Raw genomic sequence first — 16,326 nt, 5'->3', positions numbered from 1 at the left:
GGTAGTGAGGACAGGCCGTCTTTCAGCCTGAATAGAGAGCTTTTGTTTTGGTTTAATGTCGACCAATTTCTGTTCCTTCTGTGGAAACTGAGGCATCTGAGTGGCGGAAGTGATTGTGATGACCGAGATTTGCTGTAGAGCGGTATCGGTATAGTGTTGACAGCTGATCCACAGCCTAAAAAATCTCCCCTAGGGCAAGGAGAAGAAAAAAAAACATGCATGAGAACACCAGGGGATGTTTTCTGGGCCCTGAAGAAATAGAAATTGCCCAGTCCACAGGTGTTTACAATTGTTTTTAATGGATCCTATTACAGGGCTTTTTGTTTTAGTGTAAAATATGGTTGCTTGTTTTCGCACGTCTTATTTGGTAGATAACAATGTATGTGTGTGTCTTTAGTAGTTAAAAGCAGAAATGATTGAGCAAGTCATTCTGAAATTTTGGGTTGTGGTCTGGGGTTTTTGGGTGGTCTTTAAACACCTTCTAAAACTGAATGCATTTTTACTAAGAGAGTTTTTATTCCCAACAAATCTAGTTGGACTGTCGTGAAGGCACAGACTGTAACAGGCTATAAACTCCAGAAAATCTCTTACCAGATTTTGAAAGAACTGCCTTTAACTTACCCTGACAACTTCTAAATGTATTCAGCTGTTCTATTTTGTTGCAGTAATTGGGACCTATTAGCAGTTTTGCCCTTAGGAACAGCAGGGACATTTTGTTTTTACGTTTAAAATCTGTGGCTCCTCAGGCAATATGCAGGTTAGATTTGAATTTAAGCAGATGAATAATCCTGTGCCTATTCAATAGAGGTGTTGAATCCTGATTTTCTGAACGGGCATAAAATTACATGCTTGCTGTGTGCCAATGGGAAGGAGGTTCTTTGAAAATAAGGTCACAGTGTGGGAAAGGTTGAAAGCACTGTTGAGGAATGGCTAATGACTTTGAAGATGCTCTAATTAAACATGTAAAGCCTATGGGGGGGAAATGATGACATTTTAGATCTGTAACATGCACAGTCACTAGTAATGTCAAGTGAATAAATAAAGAGTATGCAAAAAATTGACAACCTGGTTTGTCATTCTTTAGTGATACTTTTGGCACGTACAAAAATTTCCTTATTTAGGGAACAGTGAACACTGTAAGACACCGTCACATCCCTGCCTGATTTGCTGTACACAAAGAAGTTACAAAACTGCCAAGAAACCAATTAATGCATAAAATAAGGTAATGGATAATTCAGCAAATGAGTTAATATTCCTTGTGGTTTGACTCCAGCCAGCAACTAAGTGCCATTCAGCCACTCACTCACTCTCCCCTCCCTGAGTGGGATGGACAGGTCAAACAGAAAAAGGTAAAACCCGTGGGTTGAGATAAGAACACATTAATAATTGAAATACAGTAAAATATTATACTCCTAATAACAATTGTAATGGAAAGGGAGATAACAAAAAGAGAGAAATAAAGTTCAAGGGAGGGGGATGAATGAGTGATGCACAACCCAATTGCTCATAACCTGCTGACCGACGCCCAGCCAGTCCCAGGACAGTCATTTCCCCCAATTTATATACTGAGAATGACATTTTATGATAGGGAATATCCCTCTGCCCAGTTTGGGTCAGCTGTCCTGGCTGCGTCCCCTGCCAGCTTCTTCTGCCCCCCAGCCTTCTCTCTGACAAGGCCTGAGAAACTGAAAAGTCCTTGATTTAGTATAACGCTACATGGCAACAACTAAAAACATCAGTGTGTTATCGCCATTATTCTCACACTAGATCCAAAACACAGCACTATACCAGCTACTAGGAAGAAAATAAACTCCATCCCACCCAAAATCAGGTTTCAAGACAAATATTTCAAGACAGGGATTATCCCTGATGAACTCACATTACCGCTTTGGTTACTGAATTGCCTTTTGTTTGTTTGTTATACCTTCTTCTATAGTTACTCTTTTTTAAATATTAAATTATATGGGAAGTTATAGAAAAAAAACAACTTTGAAAAATCTCTGTCGTAAATATTAAGCAAAGTTCTTGAAGCCGTTCAGATAAAGTATTAACACCCAAAATTCACGATACATTTACAGTAACAACAATGCTTCACATTTACATAGGTCCTGTTATTTGGAGACCTTAATGCTGTTTACAAAAACACATAATTATGGATGTTAGGGAATTTCATTCGGGGAAATGAAGGTAATGAAATATTTGGTGATTCACTCAGGGTTAATCCACAGATCTGTGGAGTACTGTGGGTAAAACTCTTGCTTTCTTCATCATCAGTGATGATTTCTACCGATTGTTTCATGCTAGTTAGCATGGATGAATGTGATTATACTATCATATGTAGAGTCCTGCCTTTGGTCTTTGATAATAACCAAAAATGAAACCAGCAATTTAGTTATAGTTATAGCAGACACTTCTATACCATAATGTCAACTTGATACAAACAATCACCTTATGAAATACATGCATAAATGGCTTCCAAGTAATGCAGTTAGCGCTCATGGGGAGGGAGTAAGAATTAATAAGCATTCAATAAAATGCAGAGAACAGAGAGAATATGGAGGATCTCAGTCAAACGTTTGTGTTTGCACCACGCTTTCACTGCTGTGTAACCACAGCTAAGCATAGAACTTCATCCTTAGATGCCTGAGTATGTGATGTCTGTCTCACATATGCCAAATATCCGTGATTGCCAAAGCTTCAATATAAATTACAGTGGTTTGTCACCTCTGAACATCAATTTTCATGTTTATAACTTTATATATATTTCTAAATTCAGTTTTATATAAAAATATAAAGATATAAAAAGAGCTGTGTGTCACAAAATTATTTGCCTTGAGAGATCTGTAACATACCTTTCTGTCTATCCAGTGGACAAGGCATTGAATTCTTTGTCCCGAGCTCCCACACAGGCACCAGGCAGAACTGGTACAAGGCTAGAAGCCTGAAGATTCATTACTGCTGTTACAGATAGTTTATGAAATTGAGTAAACGTCTTTGAAGAACAGAGAATGGAAAGATGCACTTCATATTTCTCTTTTCCTATATATTACATTTCTTGCATGTAGAAAAAGTGTATTCTAGACCTGAGTTTGTGGAGGGAAAACAACATACTGAAGAAATTATTTCCATTTTGTCCCTAGACTAGATGTTCTGATTCACAGCAAAGGCAGGATAGAAGTGAAGATGGAGGAGCAGACAGTACATCTTGTCTGATCATCCTGAGTTGGGTTAAGCCTGGATTTAAGCAGCCTTTTTCCCTCTCTACACTTAGGTGGGCCACTGCAGGCAGCTCCAGCTGAAACTTCTCTACAACAGCCTGTAAGGCTTAAAAAAAGTCTGGCTGTGCCTTGCCCCAGATTCATCCTTTGCAACTTAAGATAATGTGGAAGGCACGAAGACTAGTATCTCGACTACTCTTGAAATTTTATTCACAAATCTTTCTGGAGACATGTGTTTACTATCGCGGCCTTCAATTGTAAGAATATTTTCACCCAAACTGTAGATAATCTGAATCCCAAATTCATATTCCAGGTTTTTATTTTTTAGGTGGTAATTTTTTTAAGAGAATCTGGATCTCTTTTCATCATTGATTGTTTGTGATTGATGTTGCTCACTCAAGGATCTTCCCTTTTGCATTTATTGCTTTTCACCTAAAGAAGTGGTTTAAACACTATTTTAACAGAGAGCCAAGGCATATTACCACCTACAAATACCTGTAGACAGTGGAGGAAAGTTTTCTTCGCACAGTTTCCTCTGCATTTTTGGAAGGCAAGTCTTGGGACAGAAGAGATCTGTACCATAAATCCTACATACCCACCTTGGAAATGCCAGGCCTCCTAGTTGGAGATTGAAACACTTAGTCCTCTAATTTCTGTGTAATAAAGTTACCACATTCCTCCCTGGTATACTTCGGGCTTATGTGAAGTTGTAAGTGTTGGGATTTGATTAACTGTAATCCATGCCTAATGCTTAATAATAGAATATTTTAGATTTCTATATATGCATCCAAAATTTGCACTTTGTCATGTGCACTTGATTCCTGTCCTGCGCTGAGACAGTATTTTTTATTTGAAAAACCAGTTCTAGAAATGAAAGCAAACCCTGCCCCTGCGACATCTCTGCCAGCGTGTGGCAGTACAATGTGCAACCTCAAAGCCTAGAGGGAGGCAATCTGTCTTGCTCCTTTATTTCTCACCTTCCTGGGCCAGACTCACACACTGGCATCCCTGCTTGCCTGTTATCCCTGCATGCGGAGGGCAGCTGTTGCTAAGCAACTGTGGACCAGGCACCACAGCCTGGTTTTAAAATGAAGAATTAACTAAATTAGTTTTGAGGAAGACAAGATACAGCTGAAGAGCAGGCAGGAGCAAGAAGGAAAAGAAAAAGCAGCTGTGATTTGCACTGGAGAACAAAAGGTGTCCAAGCAGAAAGGGGTTTTGAAGGCACAGAGGGAATGATGTGTGTTGCCAAGCAGAAGGAATAAATAGAGAATTAGGTGTTCTTCAGGGCAAGCGCTGTCTCTATAGTTATGCATCACCTGACACAGCAAAGCTCCAAATCTAGGATCTTCAAGGACATTATCATAACACAAATAAGTGGACAAAAAGTGCTGCCACAGAACCTTCCACCTCCGCCTCTCGCTGGTCCTGATTTAAACACAGCCTCACAGACACCTCTAATAGGAGACAAATAATATGGAAAGAAAAAGTGAGGGAATTTAATAGTTCAGTTTTCTGTCCTGGGGAATTGTTACCACCACTGACTCTTTGTGCCATCCTGGCTTGCATGACATCAAGCCTGCAGCAGCCTTGGGTGACTGCGCAGTGACTGGGGACTCACCATATATTTTTTGTAACCCTAACAATGTCACTACTGCATTCATGCATAGCCCATATTATTTTTTTTCTTTCAATAAGGACATTCAGTGCTAACTAAGCATGGCCAATTCTCATTCTTTTGTACTGACTGAGTTCCCTGACCTCAGAATCCGGAGTGTAGTGTTCCATGAAAAAGCACATTGGCTATTGGGCTTGATTTCTTACATCATTGTTCTAGAGGTATAAAAGCCAAGGAAAAATATGCAAGTTTTTCTGAGTGTATTAATGTTTTGTCATTAATTCACTGCAATAGTACTTATTCCCATCTGTGTTCACTTTTCATGAATATTTCAGCACATAATTTCACAGGCTGAAACAGTCTTAGAAAAAAAAGTAGCAAATATTGAAGAACATTGCCAAAAAAACCCTGTACTACGATCGTGATTTTACCAGTTACACCACCCCCAGTCATGGAGCATACGTGTACCCCACTGAATTTTTGGTCTAGCTATGACAAATCAGTATGAATGAGAATTCAAATATTGAATATTTAGACTGGAAAATGTACAGGCCAAGAATTCTTACAATTAATATGTGAGTGAAATCTGAGCAAGTTTAACACAGGTTTCTGGTGTTCAGAATACTGAAAACAAAAGCAGAGAGAAATAAGTAAGGTGATTGCTTTTCAGCAACACAGCTTTGCTCGTAGTGGGTATCAGTCAATCATTTGTTCTATTTTTCTCCTGCTCTTAAATAACAGCAACAGAATTTAAGAGATCTTACTTCAGAGATATCTCTTCAGTCAACTTTCAGATACTACTTTGAGTTTTACATCAAGCAAGATAGTTAAATCTCATAGGCTTATTCAGCAACGGAGTCCAACAAGATGGATTTCCTACACAATCCATATCTCTGAAGTACATTTTTTTTAAATAATTGGTTGTCTCAGTAGAATATTTTATATATATGGGTTTTCAGCGTGTAAGCTAGAACTGTCTGGAGAGATGCTTAAAAGTTAGGGACTTTTTTGGTTTCAGTATTGTTAAGAATGCAGCTGACATATCCATAGATGCTGTATCATTCCTACTTTGCTGACATGCTATCAATCAAGCAAAAAACCCCAACATTCTCTGTATTTGAAGTTCATCTTTTCAATGTCTTTATTCATTACAGTGAGACTTTGGTGTCACAGATCTGAGAGAAATATCAAGAAGAGAGATAAACATAGAGGAGAACGCATGCTTAGTCTTCATGATCCTTAATGAGAGAAAACCTGAATGTCAGCAAAGCAAATTTACCATCTAGAGGATGAGTTGAGTGCCATCTGGGGGATTTAGGGCTGATAAATCTGGCTGAAGGGCTGAGAAATTGAGCCTTTGTAGTCGATCTAACTGGATACCTTCCAGTAGTCAAAGCATTCATTGCAGCTATCTTATCCAGTGAACATTTTACTGAGTTGTTCAGTCTGCAAACTCTTTGCAAACATGGCCTGATTTCTGAACACTTGTAGGATTATTTGGATTAATTATTTTCAATCTACAGTCTGTTCTCAAGTTTTCCTTTGATAAGTTTCTGATCTGTGACTGGTTACTTACATGGGATTTTTGTTCAGTTTTGGTTGGGTTTTTTTTGTCCTTTGTTTCCTTTTAAAGAGGGAAGTAAATATATACTGAATAGTGAAGAGTAGTTAATAAAAAATCACACTGTCATAGGCCCCCTGTCTGTGATCATCACCAGGAGGCAAAAGAAGGACCAGTCTCTATCCAAGTATTCATAAGAAGTCGGGGAAATGCTTCCTTAAAGTTTGTGTGAAGAATATTGGGTTTGTGTAGAAGTTTTAGGAATAACGTAACATGTAACATAACAACTGGCTAGAGTGCTAATAGCCACCCACAAATCCTTGTAATGAAATCGCTACTGGAGTGCAAGCCAGAGGCAGACCTGAGCTGTCAAGCCACAGTGGTGTGGCAGGACTTGGGGGTGCAAGACAGCTTGACATGGGTCAGCAGAGTCTCTTTTATAGAACAGACCAAACTACATTCATCCACATCATGCTGGTTCAATGTATCACCATAATTCCCTGAAGCAAGAGAAAAATTCTTATTCCAAGTAGTGAATTCTTTTGGTCTTGTTTGGGTATTTTAGCTTACTGCCATGTATTTCTCTAGAGAAGCCCTCTAGGGCAGGGGAAGGCATTCCTGCAACATTTCTAAGGGATATTGGGATGCTGCAAAAATGGGGCAGTGGCATCTGCACTGTCTATACACGTTTCCAGTACCCCTAATTTCACATACTGTTTGTCTTAGCTTTACTTGTATGTGTCCAGACAAGAATTTTGAGGGCCAGGGCAGGTTTTGTTTCTAACAGCAATTGGTTTATCACAGCTTTGGCAAAACGCTTAATTTCTTTGCATCTGCTTTCATCTTTCCTGGAGGGCAGTCAAAGTGATAAGAAATTATCCTAGGTCTCTGCATGCAAATAATTCTTCTTTTATCATGCTTGAGGCAGCTTTCTATGATTTAGATAAAAATGGGGTTCCCTGTCTATCAACCATCAGCTTAAAAGGTGATTCTAGTTAAAGATCTGCAAGAGGTGAAGCTAGTTATTTTCTGCAGTAGCTTAGATGATGGCATGAATGGAACAGTAAATGAAAATACAGGTGATTGCAGGTTCCTCTCTACATAGATTTAAGCAGTTTGAGACTGAATAAAAAGTAGATCCTGGACAAATACATTTATATAGTGTGGTTTTGAGATTTTTCTGAAATAAATATATCTGGTCAACAGTCAGTAGACATATTTTCCTATACACAGAGATAAATCTCAACCTCATCTGTGCCAGAGTAAGCTTTACAGCCCAGCATTACGTTTGATTTTCATCTACAGTTTAAGAACAGAAGAGCTCAGCGCTGAGTCTCAGCAGTGCTCTTCAGTGATTTTTTGAGAACCACAAAATTTGTTGTTTGTAAGCCACACAGCCCTTTCCAGCTGAGATCAGGGTAGTGGTAGTATCTGAAAAGTTTCACAAAACTGGAGCCTGCAAACTACCATTCGTTGTTTAACACATTCATTTTCTTATTTTACACATTCAGAAACATGAAAGAAAATGTAAGAGAGGAGATTATAAGTAAACTAAACTAAGGTAAGTATATCTTAGAGATGAACACAGATAGACAATGTTGTCTGTAATTTCTCTTTCATGTTTCTGCATTGATCTCTAAATTATTTCCTTTTTGTCCTGTGGAGGAAGCACCCCATCAGCAGGAAACAGATAACTGGTTTCTCTTATCACCCTCAGAAAAATCTTTCTTCCTAACAAATATCCATGTAGCAAGGGGCTTATCCACACGTGCACAGAAGGTTACAAAACTACAGTCAGCACCCAAAGAGATTCTCACAGACATTTTAGAAAGGAAAAAGTTTTGCTAGTCCTCTTTAATCCATGGCAGTGGTTATTCATGACCAGAGCAGAAACGGGGTTGGCACTATTATTTTAAATAGTGTGGATGGGGTTGGTTTGACTGGACTTGCAAACTGGATTAAAGCTGCAGCCATAACATTTCTGTTGAAGTGCTGTCTCTATCATCTTCCCACCTAACCAAGATGGGAACTCACATCAAAATCAGAATCCAATTTATTAAGGCGTACTTAAAGACCTGTGAACATGTTTTCTCAAATGCTAAGCAAATAGTAATTTGCTTTTTAAATCCCTGTAGGTAACCAATTTGTTTCTATAATCATGGAGAATTAATGTCTGTTAAGATAGGACCAGTTTACATCTTCTTGTCTTCTGTTCGACTCAGCGAGATTTTACTAACTTTTTTAATTTCTGTATGTAACTCCAGAGAAACAGAGACCAAAGTCAGTCTCTCATTGTTAGAAGACATAAGGAAAAGGGAACATCCATAAATGCCTCTGATATGATGTACTGCACGCAGAAAGCAAGCAGCTGTGTATTGCTGGGCTGGATGAAGTGGTTAGGAGTCCAGGCCTTGGCTAGAACTATGAAAACTGCATGATTTGTGCCTCCTGAGAGAAATAAACAACCTCTAGATAAAGAAGGGAGACAGAGCAGCTGCTAGCTTTAAGCTCTATGTAATTTATTTAACTTCATAGTGCCATGGGCTTGTTAGATTGGCCAGTGTCACAAGCACCAAGTGTGCCAGTGGGCTAAGAGTTAATCCCATTAGCATTAGCTGCTTAGTTTCTAAAACTGGAACTGAACTACTGGATAACAGTCTTATTCAGCTTCATTATTTTAGCTAGACCTCTCCTTCAGATGTGAAGACCTAAACAGCATGAAAAATAAATTCTCAAAAGAAATTATGTTGGCAGGGAAAGAGTTTCTCTTCACCCTTTCAAACTGTCTGCACAGAACAGCGTGTGTTTATTGCGCAGAAAGAGAGTTCCATTACGGTACTTACATAAACAACTTTCTAAATTGACATTTTAAACAAATGTTTCAAGACGATCCTGTCTGGATATACCTATTATACTAATTTCAAATCGTTACAAAGATGCTAACCCCCTTTTTATGCAACCGTACTTGTATAGGTTTCGGGAGGAAAATTTTATTTTCTGTATTTTTATTTATGCTGTTATCCTATCAAGAGTCTGTCAGAGTATTACATTCATGAAGTGGAAACAAACTGAGTAGCTAACAGAGCCACCTCTGCACAATCTCATCTCCGAAACAGCAGTAATTCTTTATATACATCAGGCATGTGGGTCTAGGGAGAAGATATCCTAAGTTCTGTAGCATGGACATCGATTCCTTAGCTTTTACACTTTTTTTACAGGTTCAGGAAGATTACGTGTCTTTAAAACTTAGTTTGGGAGAATTTTATTTTTTTTTTTAAATGCAACTGCAGCTGTCATTCACTCAGTAGCAATCAGACTTTGCACGTGAGCAGAAGGCACAGCCTCTGAGGGAGGGAATAATAATAATAATAAGAATAAGAATAATCAACAAAAAAGACCCTTTCTTCTTTAGAAGGGTTCTTCGTGTTTGGTTGTAAAGTGTGATGGTGTTGCAGGGGAGACTCCAAGCTATGCATATACTCATAGTCCCTTTACATTTCTGATGGCTGCTTAAAATCCGAGGAGTGATGGCTGGCAGGCAAAAGCAGCATGCACTAAAGCCATGGTGAACCAGGCGCAGGACGTGCTCCTGGAGTGACAGGAGGCAGGAGGGTGTGCAGCTCTGGGCAGGATCTGCTCGGGTGTTTTCTAGTTTACTTGTAAAAACCACCGTGTGATTCCGACGCGTGGCTGTTAGAGGGCGGCAGATACCCTCGCTGAGGTCTCTGGACACCATGACCTAGTTCTGCCAGGGCTTTGTGGCATCCGCAATGGCAGAGAAATGTTGCCCAGCACTCATTTCAACCTCCAGGGCTAGTCAGCTATGAATTTTCTAAGTTTTCATTTTGCAGGTTGATATTTTCCATGCACTGTCTTGCTTAGCTCAGGCTTTCTTGCGGATTTGAACAGTTTTACAACCATCTTCAGGAGGGCAATCTAAACTCTTGTCATTCTGTTAATGCCAAAAATATTTCTACCAAGCATTTCTTCAAATCACCTAATGTTTCCAACATTCAGGAGTGGAATTTTTAGAAAAGTGTAATGATGGACTCAAAAGCTTTTTTTAATTTTTATAGACATACTAAATTCTATTACAAAATTCTGACACAACCACTGAAACCTGTTGAATATCTGCTTTTTAAGCTTGCAGATATCTCATCAGTACTGTGCTTCTACTCTCTTTATCAAGATATCTGCATGTCCTTCTCCTTCAGCTCTCATTGCACATCTGTGACCTTGGGAGTAGGAGGAAAAGCAAACAAATAAAAACCTGGCCTAGCATTCTGGAAGATTTTAAACTTTCAACTCTTTCAATTATGGTAATTTAACCATTAGTTACAGCAAACCTGCATATCCTGACTTAGGAGACAATCCTGTAGCAGATTCAATTCCCCAGTACAGGAACTATAATTTAACTTTCGTCCATTTAACTACACCACTTTCCAAAGGAAATTGTCTGTAAACCTAGCTCTGATATCTATAAATACTACTCTAAAAAAGGCATTTAATTGGCTCCCCTGTATTTTTTGTTAAATCTTCCATGGAAATGTGCATGTTCAGGAGTAATTTCTTCTTTCTCCTGTTTCCTGGTGAGTCTATTTTGAATATAGTTATTGTTTCTTCCTGTGATTTTGTACTTCAGGTATTGCTATTTCTTTGGAAGAATTATTCAGAAGGTTTGTACTATACAAATAATTAGTGATCCACACCAAAAAAGAGACCGTCAACACCTGCTTAGTTTCAGACTGCTCCTCTTGGAAATCCTGACTAAACACATCAGCCTGATTAAAGATACTGAATAAAAATGTTTTGTGATACATAAGGAAAATGAAGAAAGTCAGAGGTTTGCACAGATTTCCTCTTGCACCTCTGATATTTAAGAAATCCATGACACAAGGGATTATAGTGGAGAAAAGCATAGGCTGCCGAGAGGACTGTGCCATGAGAAATTTTTCATCTGGACAATAACTGGGGGGCTTTTTTACAGGCTCAGCCTAAATAAAACTTAGGTTTAGGGTTGAGAGAAAGAGTGAGCCTGGAAAGCTGCAGCTGCAGTGGGGCTAGAAATGGGCACCCAATGGGAAGTGTGGGCTGTGGAGAGACCTGGGTTGTAAGAACCTTTTTCCTGGGTAATGGCTGGTTGCCCATATAGGATAATCCTGAGATTATGGCTATTTTTAGGGTTACAATTCAGGTTTGGGTTGAGTGAAATCCTAGACCTGCAGTTGGAGTGGGAACACAAAGGGGCTGCCAAAGGAAAGCGTGAGCTGGGAAAAGGGCTGTGAGAAGTTTTTCTAATGGTAAAGATGGTACAGGGGTGGACATCAGCCAGTCCAGTGAAAATTGTCTGCTTTCCTGTTGAATGACGATAATAACATTTAGGCTTAGCAAAATATAATCTAGTGTTGTCTTCCTTTCATTTCCAAGATTCGTTTCTGTGGATGGCCTATTTAAACAGATCATATTGTTAAATATGCCAACATCCAGAAGACTCAGGCTGCTGTACCAGTTTTATTCTAACTTCATTAAATATCTTACTTTTCTCTTAAGCATTTCTGTCTGACCTGTGGTAATTTAAGAACTCATTCCTTTTTCCCAATCTTGTACCTTTTCAGTCCTCTTCTTTCCTAATCCACTTCCCCCCCACCCCCCACCAGCTCAGAGGTATTACACCAAGGTCAGTAACAGCAACAACTGAACTGTATTACTTATATGCATTTAGTTTTATTAAAGAAGTCAGTGCATGACTGTGGAAACAGCTATTAGTAGCAAGAGTAATTTGTTTCAGCTGAAAGCAGAAGAGAAAATGTCAATGTGCTGACTTTTTTTTTTTTTTTTTTTAACTGAAAGAACAGGGTAGCTCCAGAAAGTAAAAGGTTTCCCTGTACCAGTTTCTCAGCGTGGAGTTTGAGGCTGTCCAGGAATAATTTGGTTCACTGAGACGAGCCCACAGGTGGGGAATGAACAATGATGCATTCTCAAATAAAAGCTTCAACCTGCAATCTGGATACAAACACTCTTGGATTTTTGTAGTTGCGCCCAGATGTGAATGTCACTGATGATACTTGCTTCCTGTATAAATAAAGAAAAACCTTAAATCTGAATAGGGTAGACAGCAACACCTTTAACGTTTTTTGCCAGCGGACATCTCAACAGAAAAATGTGTGTGTGCAGGTTCCTGTGGGCATTTTAAGGAAACAGTATCATGCAAAACAAGAACTGCACAGGTTATTCACTTTCAGAACAATATGAACAGAATGAGGATATTAACTAAAGAGAAATAAATATTAAATAAAGAAAAAAGAAAGCAACATGCTTTATTATCTTGTGACAGATCAAGGAGCTTTCTCTGGTGGGCCCCTTTCTGCATGCAATCTGAGCTTTGGGGGGCTGCAGCAGACACAGAGAGGATTCTTCCCCTGGCACAACTTTCTGTGAGGTGTTTTGGGCTTGGTTGTGCATCAGAGAAAGTGGAGGATGAAAACCTGGAACATACAGTTTCTTTTACAGTACGTGGGAGCACGCTGGTTCAGGAACAGGAGTGGGTCCTGGCCTGGCTGCTCTCTTCCGAGGTGTCCACCTACACCTCTAGCTACAAAATTTGCTCAAGTGATTTCTGAAAAATGGCAGCAGCGAGGATAAAAGAGCAATCCATTCTGACTTTCAGAAGATATTTTTATTGTTTGGGTACTCTGACCTAGCTGAATGTAGAAATATAATTTGAGCAGACAGCCAAAACACCCACTAATTAACTTCCTCAAGTGTCACCCTAGGAGCAGGCTGTAGCTGGAAATAATCAGTTATAGGAGACCTCTGAAACTTTACTGTTTCATTTTTTAACTACTTTGTCCTAGTCGACCACAGCTCGCAGCTAGGGGAATGAACCTGTTTGCACTTCCCTGCTAACAGTGGCCTGTCACAGAGAGCTTTCTGTGGCTGTGTTTCTGCAGACGGGAGGAATGTGACTTAAATGTCAAGTCATTATACCAGATTAAAACGAGAGACGCTGAGTTTTGCAGACCACCAGCAGAATAAAAGCCTACAGTGTACCAATGTAAACCAGTAGATGAAGCACGCTCCCTCAACCCAGGGAGCATAAGCTGAACTTCTGCAAGCAAAGGCTGAAAAACACCTTTCATCTGGAATCTGAGAAGGAACAGAGCCAGAAGTGCTCTTTCACCTCTGTACGAGGCTGTTCCAGCTATCCATAGAATCACAGAATCATTTAAAATGGGAAAAGACCTTCAGGATCACCTGAGGCCAACTGTTAACCCGGCACTGCCAAGCCCCTACTAAGCCATGTCCCCAAGTGCCACATCTACACATCTTTTAAATACTTCCAGGGATGGTGACTCCACCACCTCCCTGGGCAGCCTGTTCCAATGCCTGACCACCCTTTGGATGAAGAAATTTTTCCTAATATCCAACCTACGCCTCCCCTGGCAAACTTGAGGCCGTTCCCTCTTGTCCTGTAGGCTGTTACCTGGGAGAAGAGACTGACCCCCGCCTCGCTACAGCCTCTCGTGTCAGGTAGCTGTGGAGAGCCATCAGCCCCCCCGAGCCCCCTCCTCTCCAGGCTGAGCACCCCCAGCTCCCCCCGCCGCTCCCCGCAGGATTGTGCCCCAGCCCCTTCCCCAGCCCCTGCCCGGCTCTGGCCGCGCCCCAGCCCCTCAGCGTCCCTCTGGCCGTGAGGGGCCCAGCACCGAGCCCAGCGTTCGAGGGGCGGCCGCACCGGTGCCGGGCATGGGGGCACGACCGCTGCCCCGGGCCTGCTGGCCACGCTGGCTCTGACACTAGCCACCCACGCGCTGCTGGCCTTCGCAGCCCCCCGGGCACGCCGGGGGCAGCCAGTGAGCCCTGGGGACACCCCGGTGCCCGGTGCTGGCAAGATGTGGCTCCGTGTGCTTTGTGCCCCATAATTTTACTTATGATCTTTATAGGTGGCAGGCTGGGGTTTTATTTTTGCTGGGGGAAGATTAAAAGATTCAGGACAGGTGTACATCACACAGCTGCATTTACTCCTCTTACCAGGGAGATAGCTTTCATCGCCACCCCCCCTCAGCTCCTAGAGATTTCCTTTCTGTATGTCTTTTGGTGACTGAACAAAAGGGGGAAAAGGAAACCCAGTGCAAACAGATTAACTTAGGGAATCTAGAGATTCCTTGACCAAGCAGGGAAACCAACCTGCACTGGTACTGCAGCCTGGTTCAGTGCCCTCCCTTGGAGCCCACTGTATCTGGGTTTTGAACTGACTGCAATGGTCTTGTGATTTGTATTTTTTAATTGATCTAAATAGTGTAGCGATATCCTGCACGTGCTTCACACGTTCACATAGCCAATATCCCAGCTACCTGCAAAGACTGCAAAACTCCGTTTTCCAGAGCCGCCAGCACCTCCCATGCATTTTAACAGCCCATCTGTTGCCAACAGGCGTTCCCCACATGAGGGGAACCTGGAATACAGCTGTGCAACCCCCTTAGCTTTGGAGGTCTGATTTACTCTTTCTCTTTCTGCCACATATAGGAAAACCCCTGCTCAAACAGCTCCCAAATGCAGTAGCATGAGGGTTTTTTTCTTTTAAACTAGCGTATAGATGCATTTCTCATCATGAGGCAAATTCCTCTGCACAGCGACGCTAACTCCTGGTTCCAGATCATGTCACTGTGCAGAGGGAGCCTGGGCAGCTGGCTCAGCATAGCCCTGGGCTGGGAAACATGTTTCTACTTTACTCTAAAAATTGATTTTCAGCCCACCTGTGCTTGTTCTGAACCACAAACCCCACATCTCCCGAAGAGGATACAGCCCTTAGCGTCCTTCCTTCTTACCGCCTCTACAGCTGCACTGCCCTCCACTCCGAAATAGGACGCAAGCCTTGAGTGTTGTTCTTTTTTTAGCCAAAACACATCCCCATCACTCCCAAAAGCACAGCCCGTCTCTTCCAAAGAAGACACCCTTCTTGACTGCAACATTCTCCACTCCCAGTTTCAAGCCCCCACCTTTCTCCTCAAGCAGGTGTAGTTCAGGTTTAATACCAAAACCCACCTTATTTGATTTCTTTCTCATTTAGGTGAGATTTTCTTTGAACTTTGAGTCTTTATTATACAAAGTAAATTAGTAGGCAAGGCATTACAATAAAATACTCTCCTGTATCATGAAAGACAGGTTTTATTTCATTTTCACTACAAAGCTAACAGTTGTGTTGCCTTTCCTCTTCTTTAATTAAATCCAGAGTCTTTCTGAATTTTATTTAATTATATTATAATAGCACTATAAGAAATGATCTTATTTGATAATGTACAGTGGCTGCTCTTGAAATAAACTTCAATATCTTTCGAAATTCTCGCTTGAAATAAAGTTTAACAGTGCCACTTCTATCCAAATCTACTCCATGCAGAGGAAACTTCATTGCCTATTTAATAGATGTTCTAGCTTAGAAACAGATTTTCCCACAAACTTTATGCTTTCTCTCAGATTTCTGTATATTCAGGCTTACAGTGGTGCAGCAAATTACTGGGGAAGCACTTCAGCTCCACCTGGCCTTCCTCAGCCCAGGCAGAAGGGGTGAAGCAGCCAGCTATGTCTCAACTCTCCTCACTTCTGGAAAAGCACCTGCATTAGCTCTCCACTCCAGTCCCACCACACTGCACAGGCAACCTCAGCCCTGCCCTCTGTGCTGCACCTACCAGCCCCTGTCAAGAGTCCTGGTTCCATCAACTCACACCAAACCACTCTTGTCCTCCCCAACATTGCACCTCAAAATAAACCCAGCAGTCCTTCTACAGTAGTATTCCACCATCAACACATTCCTGCATGAAAACTCCCACAAAAACACTCCACCATCAACAAACTACAAGAAAAATGCCACAACAGCATTACCCCATCAGCAAATTTCCACCTGAAAATTTCCACAGGAATACTCCACCATCAGC

This window comes from Falco biarmicus, chromosome 12 (genome assembly GCF_023638135.1).
Source record: "Falco biarmicus isolate bFalBia1 chromosome 12, bFalBia1.pri, whole genome shotgun sequence".
Lineage (NCBI taxonomy): Eukaryota > Metazoa > Chordata > Aves > Falconiformes > Falconidae > Falco > Falco biarmicus.
The sequence above is the reverse complement of the archived record's forward strand: the minus strand, read 5'-3'. Positions refer to the sequence as shown.